Here is an 11,813-nt window from a genome sequence, read left to right on the forward strand (position 1 = left end):
GTGTGGGATTCACTTTTCAAATAACCTTGAGAGTTTGATGCAAGAGCATTTTAACAAACCCTACCACATTTCATTGCATAATGTCAAATTGTCTCATGATGGGGAACCAAAGTCCACTAATGTCTCATCCATAACATATCTAGATTGTAGTAGCTTTGGATTAGTTTATCGGAAGTTATTATCACCAAAAGTTCATAGTACAAAATAGTCAATGCTTAGTTCATTAAGCATAGTTTGTGGAGCCTTTCCATACCTCGTGGTATCAAACCTAAAATATCATAATACTAGGAAGACCTTCAATTTGAACTAAATTAGATTTCATTAACTCAAGCTTCATCATCAAATTTAGGCACCCACATATGTCACTAGACATTGGGTGTTGGGACAACTTACACTAACACAAATCATTCCTAAAGCTTGGAACTAATATATAAACATCTCTAACATTAATTGAGAACCATTAATAAAGAAATATTTTAGGGATAGACTCATTAAAGTAAAAAGTGACAAAACATAAAGTGATGAAAAGAAATGTTAAGAAATAAGGGAAAGGAATGAAGGTTTACTATCTAAAAGATTAGCATACAGGGACCCATTAGTAGGTTTCCACACTAGTAAACCAAAAAAATTACGTATTGTAAGGCTTTTTCTATTTGTCTAGAGATTGAAGATCCTAATAAGTAAGAGCTATGACACCTCCCAGAGTCCCCTACACCACTAATATGTTTTATCAGATGGTATTGACATAAAGATTAATACTATTAATGATATTAAGGAAAATTAGTAATAAAGAAAAAATTTAGGGTTAGACTCATTAAAGTGAAAAGTGACAAAACATGATAAGGAAGATGGACTATACACATGGCTCATGATCACCACTTCTAAAAAACTAAGCCTTAGAGATCTCTTGCAACATTGCCCAAGATTGATAGAAGGAGCAATGATGATAAAAGCTTTAAAGGGTAAAGCAATTTCAAACATAGATACCTCTTAAGGCCTAAGGAATAAGGAGTATTTAACGAATGTTTCATGTGGAAATTAAATGATGGTTTAAATTAGATATAAGCTTATTATCTTTTTGAATAAATGGCAACATTTTATTGATTAAATATCTAACAATTGTTAGGCCATGATAAGAAATGGAAAGGAAACAAATTTGGTATACAAAATTATACACATGGAACTTGATCTCACTTTTTAGAAGTGAAGAGGGTGTGAGCATTAACGTACACCATACTATCAATCTTATAAAAATATTATATTTGAAACTTGGCACAACCAAATAGGCTATTGAAAATTATGCCCATTGTTTAAAGTGAGTACACATATAAAATGATTGCCACTTCCATAATGTTGAAGGGATTCTTAGCATTAGAAGCTATGCAATTCATTGATCAAGCAACTATAGAAAATATAGGTGATAAAGTGTAAAACCCTTAAGTAATTGGGAGGATGTTGAGACTAGTGATAATGTGCTTTAATCTTTAATGGATTCTAGCATGTTGAACATAAAAAAAATCTATAATATAGAAGAGCTATCATGTTTTCCTATTGGAGTTGATCCCTCAACCCCATAGCTCTATAAGATCACCTACAATCAAACATATCTCAAAATAGCTCCTCTATTGAGGCCAAAGACAAATTGATCCAAAAAAATTAATCATATTGAATGTGTAAACATAAAAACATTGTGAATAATAATACAATGAACCCTTATGCAAGGAAAAAGAAAAACCTTAAAGAAACCCTAGGTGACAAGATCATGATGTGTTCTCATCATATGACTTGAGATAGAAAAGGAACATGACCTAAGTAAGCTTAAACACTAGAGTGAAAAAGGACATAGGGTAAAACACATTTTTTCTCTAACACGCTCCCTAAGTGTAACTTAGATGTAGCTAAAACCTCTAAATGTGAATGCATAATGTACAAAGATAGATCCCAACAACTAAGTCTTAATGAGGCATCAATGTACAAATGAAAAATATATTTCATAAACAAAGAAACGTAGAAAACCTCATAAGAATGAAACTCCTCTAAAAGAGAGAAATACAATTGAAACACTATAAAAGCATCCAAAACAATGTCCTAGATAGAATAGGAACATGAAAAACACCACTAAAACACAAAAAAGTTGCAAACAGCTATTGAAAGATGGTTGTTATAGTACTAAAACTAAATAACTTCATCTAAATATAGGATGATGATCAGGATCAAGAGGAAATCTACATGAGTTCCCTCGATGGAACTATTTGAATAGAGATCAAATGGCAAACAAAGACAAACATCTAACAATCAAATATATAATGTTAGAAGCATGAGCTTGTATGGTTATCATTAATGTCAAACTTGGTTATCTTGATGGATATTCGTTTGGATATGCTTTGTCAGACCTTAATTATCTAGATAGAGTTCGGTTCAGATACTCTTTTGGTGTTGTATGTGACATCCTATATTTAGGGTGGTTCGGAAAGCTTTTGGTGCCCTCCGGATATGTTGTTATTTGCATTGCAGTTTAGTGGGTCATGTTCTTTTGGTCTAGATATATGTTGGAAGATGTGTTGAGGTGATTATTTGGGTCTCACTTTAGTTTGTGGAGATATGCATGAAGTATTTTGGATCGGAAGTGGTTGTGTAGCCGACTGGTTGATTATATCTACACATTATGCTTTGTAATGTCTACTGGGATATGTGTTAGCATGTGCAAATTGTTATATTATTTATGGGATGATGTATTATAACATGTTTTGGTTCCCTCTTTCTCCTGGAGTGGACCAATCTAATTATTTTTGGTCTGGGTGGTGTATTTTGTCTTGGGTGACCCTTGTTTAAGATTTCAATGTTATATCTCATATATAAGATGTGCAGAAGGATGAATTGTTTATGGATGAGAATTCAATTGAGTGAGAAATATATGTGAACGATTTGCAAGAAAATTTGAGTTTGTGGTGATGCGAAAGATAGTTTGGGAAGAGCTTTGAAGCTGATATATTATGCTAGACAAAGTGTTGTGATAGTGGAGATTATCATAGATGTTTCCCATGTTATTGGTCGTTTGATTTCTATCCAAGGACAATTTCATGATCAGGATAATCCCTCTCAATTTTAATTCACCTATTTCATTAATTGTTGATTGATAGTGAATCCTTCAGAAGCAATTTGTATCTTGTCTTAAAGAAGTGTTCTTTAGTTGCACAAGTCCTTTGTATCTTGCCTAAAGTTGTGCACCTTAGTTTTGCAAGTCCTTCAGGTGTTGGTGCTCCTTGGCTATAGCCTAAAAATTTGTAAACATTGTTATTCATATTGTGAGTTATATTTTAACACACAGTGGTACTGAGAGGGGGGGTAAGAATAGTTATTAGTAAACTTATTCAATATCAACACTTTAATCAACTCATTGAACAAAAACACATGAACACCAGATATATGTGGAAACCCCAAATAGGGAAAAACCATAGTGAGAATCTAACTCACAATATGAATAACAATGTTTACAATTTTTTAGGCTTATATCCAAGGAGCACCAACACTTGAAAGACTTGCAGAACTAAGGCACACAACCTTAGGCAAGATACCAAGGACTTGTATAATTGAAGAACACTTCTTCAAGACAAGATACAAACTATTGTTGAAAGACTCGTTGTCAATTAGCAATGAATGAAATAGCTGAATTGAAATTGAGAAGGATTCTCCTAATCATGAAATTATCCTTGAACAAAAATCAATCGACCAATAACATGGAAAACATCTCTAACAATCTCCATTGTCACAACACTCTATCAAGTAGAATATATTATCTTCAAATCTCTTCCCAAACTTAAATATGCTTGCAAATCATTTGCATACACTTCTCACTCAATGCACTTGTCATCCATACTCAATTCATCCTTTCAAACATCTTAAATATGAGATATAGCATTGAAATCTTAAACAAGAGTCGACCAAGACAAATTAAGCCACCCAAACCAAAAATACTTAGAATGGTCCACTCCAAGATAAAGAGGGAACCAAAACATGTTATAATACATCATCCCAAAAATATTATGACAATCCACACACACTAACACATATCCCAAAAGATGTTACAAAGCATAACGTGTAGATATAATCAACCAGTTAGCCACACAATTACTTCTAATGCAAAATACTCCACATTGATCTACACAAACCAAAGTGAGAACTAGCTAATCACCTCAACACATCTCCCAACACCTATCTGGACCAAAAGAACATGATCCACTAAATCGCAATGCAAATAAAAACATATTTGGAGGGCACCAAAAACTTTCCGGACTACCCTAAATATAGGATATCACAACCAACATCAAAAGAGTATCCAAACCAAACTCTATCCAGACAACCAAGGTCTAACAAAGCATATCTAAACCAATATCCATTCAAAAAACCAGGTTTAGCATCATGACAACCGTTCAAGCTCATGCTTGTAACAATCTCCCCCTTTGTCATTGATGGAAACACTAATAAACAACTAACAAACATCAGCTGATAATCTCACAACTCTCTCCCCATAGCCTCATAACAACTCTCTCCCCTTTTGACAATAATGACAAAGGATGCATAAATAGAAACGTACTGACCACTCACACGACTGCTCTCCCTAAGAGCAACAACAACATCAATCCAGGAACAAAGATAAGCATGAAGTATCCCCTTGGAAAGATGCACCACTAAAATTGCATCTAGTTGGAAGGAGGACCAATGATCCCTAACTTATGTCTGAGATACTCAAAAGTATCCTTTGCCAAAGCCTTTGTAAAAATATATGCTATCTACTTTGATGTACAAATGTATTACAGTCTGGCTTCTTTTTTCATCAACTTTCTCTCTCAAGAAATGATAATGGATTGACATGTGCTTAGTCCTTAAATGCATAATTGGATTATTTAAAATGTTTATAGTACTGGTATTGGCACACATGATAGGAATAGCCTCATCATATACAACCCTAAAAAATTTGTAGGCAGAAAATGCAAGAAACATTTTGATAGCTTCCATCCTAGCAACAACGGCAAAAGTTTCTTCAATATCAATACCTTCTACCTAAGAATAGTCTTTACATACCATTCTTACCTTATTCCTCGTGACTTGTCCTTGTTCATTAAGTTTGTTCCAAAACACCCAATTCGTTCCTATCACATTCTTGTCCATAGTCTAGTTTTCAGTTCCCAGGTTTGATTCTTTTGTATTTGATTCAATTCATCTTCCATAGTTTTGACCCAACTAACTTATTTGCTTACTTACTCATATGATTTTGGTTCAATAAGTGAAATAAAATAGCAATTAGTTTACTCATTTACCTCTAAAACGCTTCTTCTTGTCTAAACTCCTTTATTTTTGTCTCCAATTATCTGATCTTCTGATGATTCTTTTGCACATACTTTGGGGTCTTGATCACTTGTTCCACTTCTTCTATATCTTCTTCTCCTACTTCATATGGTTTCTCCTTATTGCTTCCTTCTAGAGGGGTATTTTATTCTACAAAAGTAGGTATGATATCAAATTCAGCTTTCTGAATAGGTTCTGGAGCCACCTGATCCAATGCTTCACATACTTTTACATTTGTACTCTCCACCATCTTGTTCTATCTCTTGTTGTAACAACGACGAGCCTTTTTGTTCATTGTATATCCCAATAATATCCCTTCATCTTTTCTGGTATCAAGTTTTCCAAGATCATTCTCACCTCTTCTGATATAACACTTGCTTCCAAACATTTTGAAGTACTTCACAGTAGGTGTTCTTCCATACCACAACTCATAGGGTGTTTTTGTATGATTTATCCTTATCTGAACTCTATTACTAATATAAGCAGTAGCATGCACTTCTTTCCAATAAACATTAGCCAAGTTAGCATCTTTCATCATAGTTCTAACCATTTCAATAACAATTTTGGTTTTCCTTTCTACCACACCATTTTGCTAAGGGTTTTCAGAGCAAAAAGATGTCTCCTAATCCCATAACTCTCACAAAAATTGTCAAACTCATTTGAAATAAATTATCCACCTCTATTATATCTCAAACACTTGATTCTAGCATCAACCTAATTCTCTACTATTGACTTGAAAACTTTAAATCTTTCAAAAGCTTCAAAATTTTCTCTAAAAAATGTAACTCATGTCATCTTAGAGAAATCATCTATGAGTAGCATAAAATACCTTTCACCATTGATTTTGCATGTCCTTATAGATTCAAATAAGTCTATGTGAATTATCTCTAACGAGTGTGATGTAAAATACTCCTTGTTCTTGAAACTTCTTGTTTTCTTTCCTAACTGACATTCCCTACACACAATGTCAATAGGTTTGATAATTCTTAGTAAATATCTCACTGCTTTATAGTTATTGATCTTTATCATGTTTTAAAAGTTAACGTGTCTCATTCTCTTGTTCCATAACCATCCTTCATTACTCTGACTCAAATAACATGTATTTCCACTTTTGCCCTTTATGTAGTAAATTTTACACTTGTCCCGATTCCTTCTACTACCATCTTTCTGATTTTACCTTTTCTAATCATACATCCGGTTTTTGTGAACACAACTTCATAACCTCTATTGCACATCTAACACACACTTAGCAAACTATGTCTCAATCCTTCTACATAATAAACACCATCAGTTTTATGCTTACCATCAATAGATACTTCCTATCTCACAAATTAGTGCAAATTCCTCTCCTACAAATTTTACAAATCCGCCATCATATTTCTTTAGGATAATAAACTTGTCTTTGTCTCCAATCATGTGATTTGAGCATCTTGAATCGATGATCCATGATCTAGGTTCAACTTTATCATCCAATGCAGTTTTCTCTTTTTTCTGATATATTCCTGATACTTTTCAATCGCCAGAAATAGGGATTCTTCATTCGAGAATTCAACATCTTCTTCTTCTAGTGAGTGTGCTTTAGTAAAATACAAACTTTTTTTCCCTTTATCATCCATTCTTCTCTTAAAGTCATTTCTTCTAAACCTACTTTTCTTTTCATCATCCTCTGACTTTCTATATTCTTCTTTATATGTACATTTTGAAGCATAATGATCAATTCTTCCACAATTAAAACATTTCAAGGGTATCTTATCTTTGTACTTTCCAATTCCTCACATCAGCCTTCTTACAAAGTTTGCTTCAATCTCATCTAGGTTCTCACCAGTTTCTAGTTCATATCCTTCTATCCTTGAAACATTAATTGTGGTTTCTCTCTGGTAGGACTTTATATCTTTCATTTCACCAATCTCATAGGCAAACAATGTACCAATAAGATAATTATTGTGTATTTGTCTAAATCATGACATTTTTCAGTCACACTTTTTTTATTTATAGGGATTTGTCAAGGTAAACAAGATCTTTCTGATAACATCACTTTCTTCAAGCATTCCACCAACCACTCGTATAGCCTCTTATGTATCATTCACTCTATGTATGTAACTTTCAACACTTTCATCATCATCCATTTTGAAACCTTCAAACTTCTGCTTCAAGTTCAACAGTCTTGATTGTTGTATCTTTGGATCACCTTCATATGCATAACTCAACTTGTTCCATACTCCCTTAGCTTCCTTCATTCCTTTGACTTTTCTAAAAACTTCATCACTAAGATAGTTGTCAAAATTGTTCTAGCCTTCGCATTTGTTTCATGTTGCTTAATCTCATTCAGAGTAGATGGTGCATTAGGATAGTCATTGATAACCGGTTTGTATAATCTCCTAGATTCCATTCTACAATGCTTCCAAATATGATTCCATTATTTCTTTCCAATGAAGGTCCTGCATCATCTTTAGATCTACTTCAAGCAGTTAATCTCTCCACAGAAGAACCTTGCTCTGATACTGATTGTTGAACACCCAACAAATTTGAGAGGGGGTGTGAATCACTCTGAAACTTTAAAAAATATTTATTAGTAAACTTATTCAACATCAGCACTTTAATCATCAACTTATCAAAAAGAAACACATGAACTCAAGAACACCAAATATATGTGGAAAACCCAAATAGGGAAAAACCATAGTGAGAATCTAACTCACAACATGAATAACAATTTTTACGATTTTTTAGGCTTATAGTCAAGGAGCACCAACACTTGAAGGGCTTGCAGAACTAAGGTGCACAACCTTAAGCAAGATGCACAGGACTTGTGCAACTAAAAAAACACTTCTTCAGGACAAGATACAAGTTGTTGTCGAAAAACTCATTGTCAATCAGAAACAAATGAAATAGTTGAATTGAAATTGAGAAGGATTCTCCTAATCATGAAATTGTCCTTGAACAAAAATCAAGAAACCAATAACATCGCAAAACATCTTTGACAATATCTATTGTCACAACACTTTGTCTGGTAGAATATATCAACTTCAAAGCACTTCCCAAACTGTCTTTCACATCACCATAAACTGAAATCTTCTTGTAAATCATTTGCATACACTTCTCACTCAATTCACTTCTCATCCATACTCAATTCATCCTTTTTCACATCTTATATATGATATATAGCAATGAAATCTTTTACAAGGGTCGGCTAAGACAAAATAAGCCACCTGAACCAAAAATACTTAGATCGGTCCACTCTAGAAGAAAGAGGGAACCAAATCATGTTATAATGCATCATCCCAAAAACATTCTGACAATCCGCACATGCTAACACATATCTCAAAAGACGTTACAAAACATAACGTGTAGATATAATCAACCAGTCGGCCACACAATTACTTCTAATGCAAGATACTCCATGCAGATCTACACAAACCAAAGTGAGACCCAAATAATCATCTCAACACATTTTCTAGCACATATATGGACCAAAAGAACATGATCCACTAAACCACAATGCAAATAACAACATATCCGGAGGGCACCAAAAGATTTCCGAACTACCCTAAATATAGGGTACCACAACTAACACCAAAAGAGTATCTAGACCAAACTCTATGGATAGATAACCAAGGTCCAACAAAGCATATTTGAATCAATATCCATCCAGATAACCATGTTTGACATCAATGACAACCATACAAGCTCGTGTTTCTTATAGATTCTCACCATGGTTTTTCCTTGTTTGGGTTTTCCATGTGTTTTTGGTGTCCATGTGTTCATGTGTTTCTGTTTGATGTGTTGATGATTAAAGTGTTAATATTGCATAATTTTATTAATCTTTTTTTAAAGCTTTGGACTGATTCACCCCACTTATCAATCCTACTCGGTGTTCAACAAGTGGTATTAGAGCGGGGTTCCTCTGTGGAAATCATAACCGCTTGAGGTAGATCTCAAGATGGTGTGGGACCTTCATGTTAAAGCTTTGATGTTTGATGGAACTAACTACAACTATTGGAAGGAAAAAATGGAACCATATTTGGAAGCATTGCAAAATGGAATCTGGGAGATTATACAGACTAGTTATCAATGACCTCCTAATGGACCATCGACTTTGGATGACATTAAGGCTTAGGAAATAAATGCGAAGGCTAGAACAATTTTGATCAATTGTCTTAGTGATGAAATTTTTGGCAAAGTCGAAGGAATGAAGGAAGCTAAGGGAATTTGGAACAAGTTGAGTTAGGCATATGAAAGTGATCTGAAGACACAACAAGCAGGAGTTTGAAGGTTTTAGAATCGTTGATGATGAAAGTGTTGCCAGTTACATACATAGAGTGAAGGTTATACAATCTATTGGTGGAATGCTTGAAGAACACGATGCTATCAAAAAGATCTTGTTTACCTTGGCAAAGCCCTATAAACCGAAGAAGTGCACAATTGAAGAATGTCATTATTTGAACAATTACACAATTGATCAACTTATTAGTACATTGTCTACCTATGAGATTGGTGAAATAGAAAATATAAAGTCTTATCAAAGAGAAGTCACATTTAATGTTACAAGGATATTAGAAGATGAACCAAAAACTAGTGAGAACTTGGATGAGATTGAAGAAAACTTTGTAAAAAGGTTGAAGCGAGGAATTGGAAAGTACAAAGATAAGCTACCCTTGAAATGTTTTAATTGTGGAAGAATTGGTCATTATGCTTCAAAATGTACATACAAAGAAGATTATAGAAAGTCAAAGGATGATGAAAAGAAAAGTAGGTTTAGAAGAAATGACTTTACTAGAAGAATGGATGATAAAAGAAAAAGAAGTTTGTATTATACTAAAGCACACTCATCAAAACAAGAAGATGTTGAAGACTCGAATGAAGAATCCCTATTTCTGGCAATTGAAGAGAAGTATCAGGAATATATCGGAAGATATGAAGAGAACAATGCATTGCATTCTAAAGTTGAACCTAGATGATGGATCATTGATTCAGGATGCTCAAATCACATGATCGGAGACAAAGACAAGTCAATTACCCTGAAAGAGTATGATGGTAGATTTATAAAATTTGTAGGAGAGGAAGCTATATCAATCTGAGAGATAGGAAGTATCTCTATTGATGGTAAGCCTAAAACTGATGGTGTTTATTATGTAGAAGGACTGAGACATAATCTATTAAGTATTAGTCAGATGTGCAACAGAGGTTATGAAGTTGTGTTCACAGAAACTAGATGTATGATTGAAAAAGGTAAAATCGAAAAGCTAGTAGTAGAAAGAATCAGGACAAGTGGAAATGTTTACTACATAAAGGATAGAAGTGAAAATACATGTTATCTGAGTCAGAGTAATGAATGATAATTATGACACAAGAGAATGAGACATGTTAACTTTGACAACATGATAAAGATCAATCAGTATAAAACAGTGAGAGATTTACCAAAAATTATCAAACCTATTAACATTTTGTGCAGGGAATGTCAGTTAGGAAAGCAAACAAGGAGAAGTATCAAGAACAAAGAGTATTCTAAATCACACCCGTTGGAGATAATTCATAAAGACTTATGTGGAGCTACAAGGACATGTGGACTTAATGGTTAAAGGTATTTTATGTTACTCATTGATGATTTATTTAGAATGATATGGATTAGATTTTTGAGGGAAAAATCTGAAGCTTTTGAAAGATTTAAAGTTTTCAAGTCAATGGTAGTGAAACAAGTTGATGCTAGAATCAATTGTTTGAGATATGATAGAAGTTCATAATTTACTTCAAATGAAAATGACAATTTTTGTGAGAGATATCAGATTAGGAGACATGTTTCTACTCTGAGAACCCCTCAGTAAAAATGGCATGGTAGAAAGGAAGAATGGAACTGTTATTGAAATGGCTAGAACTACGAGGAAAGATGCTAACTTGTGTAATGTTTATTGGAAAGAAGTTGTGCATATTGTTGTTTATATTCTTAATAGAGTTCAGATAAGAATAAATTATACAAAGACGCCTTATAAGTTGTGGTACGGAAGACCGCCTAATATGAAGTACTTCAAAATCTTTGGAAGTAAGTGTTATATCAGAAGAGATGAGAATGATCTTGAAAAATTTGATACCAGAGCTGATGAAGTGATATTCTTGGAATAGGCAATGAACAGTAAGGCTTACTCAAGTTACAACAAGAGATTGAACAAGATAATGGAGAGTACAAATGCGAAAGTATTTGAAACATGGGATCAAATTGCCCCGAAACTTGTTCAGGGAGATGAATTTGAGATCATACCTACTATTGTAGAAGAAAAGACCCCTCTAGAAGGAAGCAATGAGGAGAAACCAGATGATGCAAAAGAAGAAGATAGAGAAGTGGAACAAGTGATCAAGACCATGAAGTATGTGCAAAAAAATCATTCAGAAGATCAAATAATTGGAGACAAAAATAAAAGAGTTTAGACAAGAAGTGTTTTAGAGGTAAATGAGAAAACTAATTGTTGTTTTCTTTC

Source organism: Cryptomeria japonica, chromosome 11 (genome assembly GCF_030272615.1).
Source record: "Cryptomeria japonica chromosome 11, Sugi_1.0, whole genome shotgun sequence".
NCBI classification, from domain to species: Eukaryota; Viridiplantae; Streptophyta; class Pinopsida; order Cupressales; family Cupressaceae; genus Cryptomeria; species Cryptomeria japonica.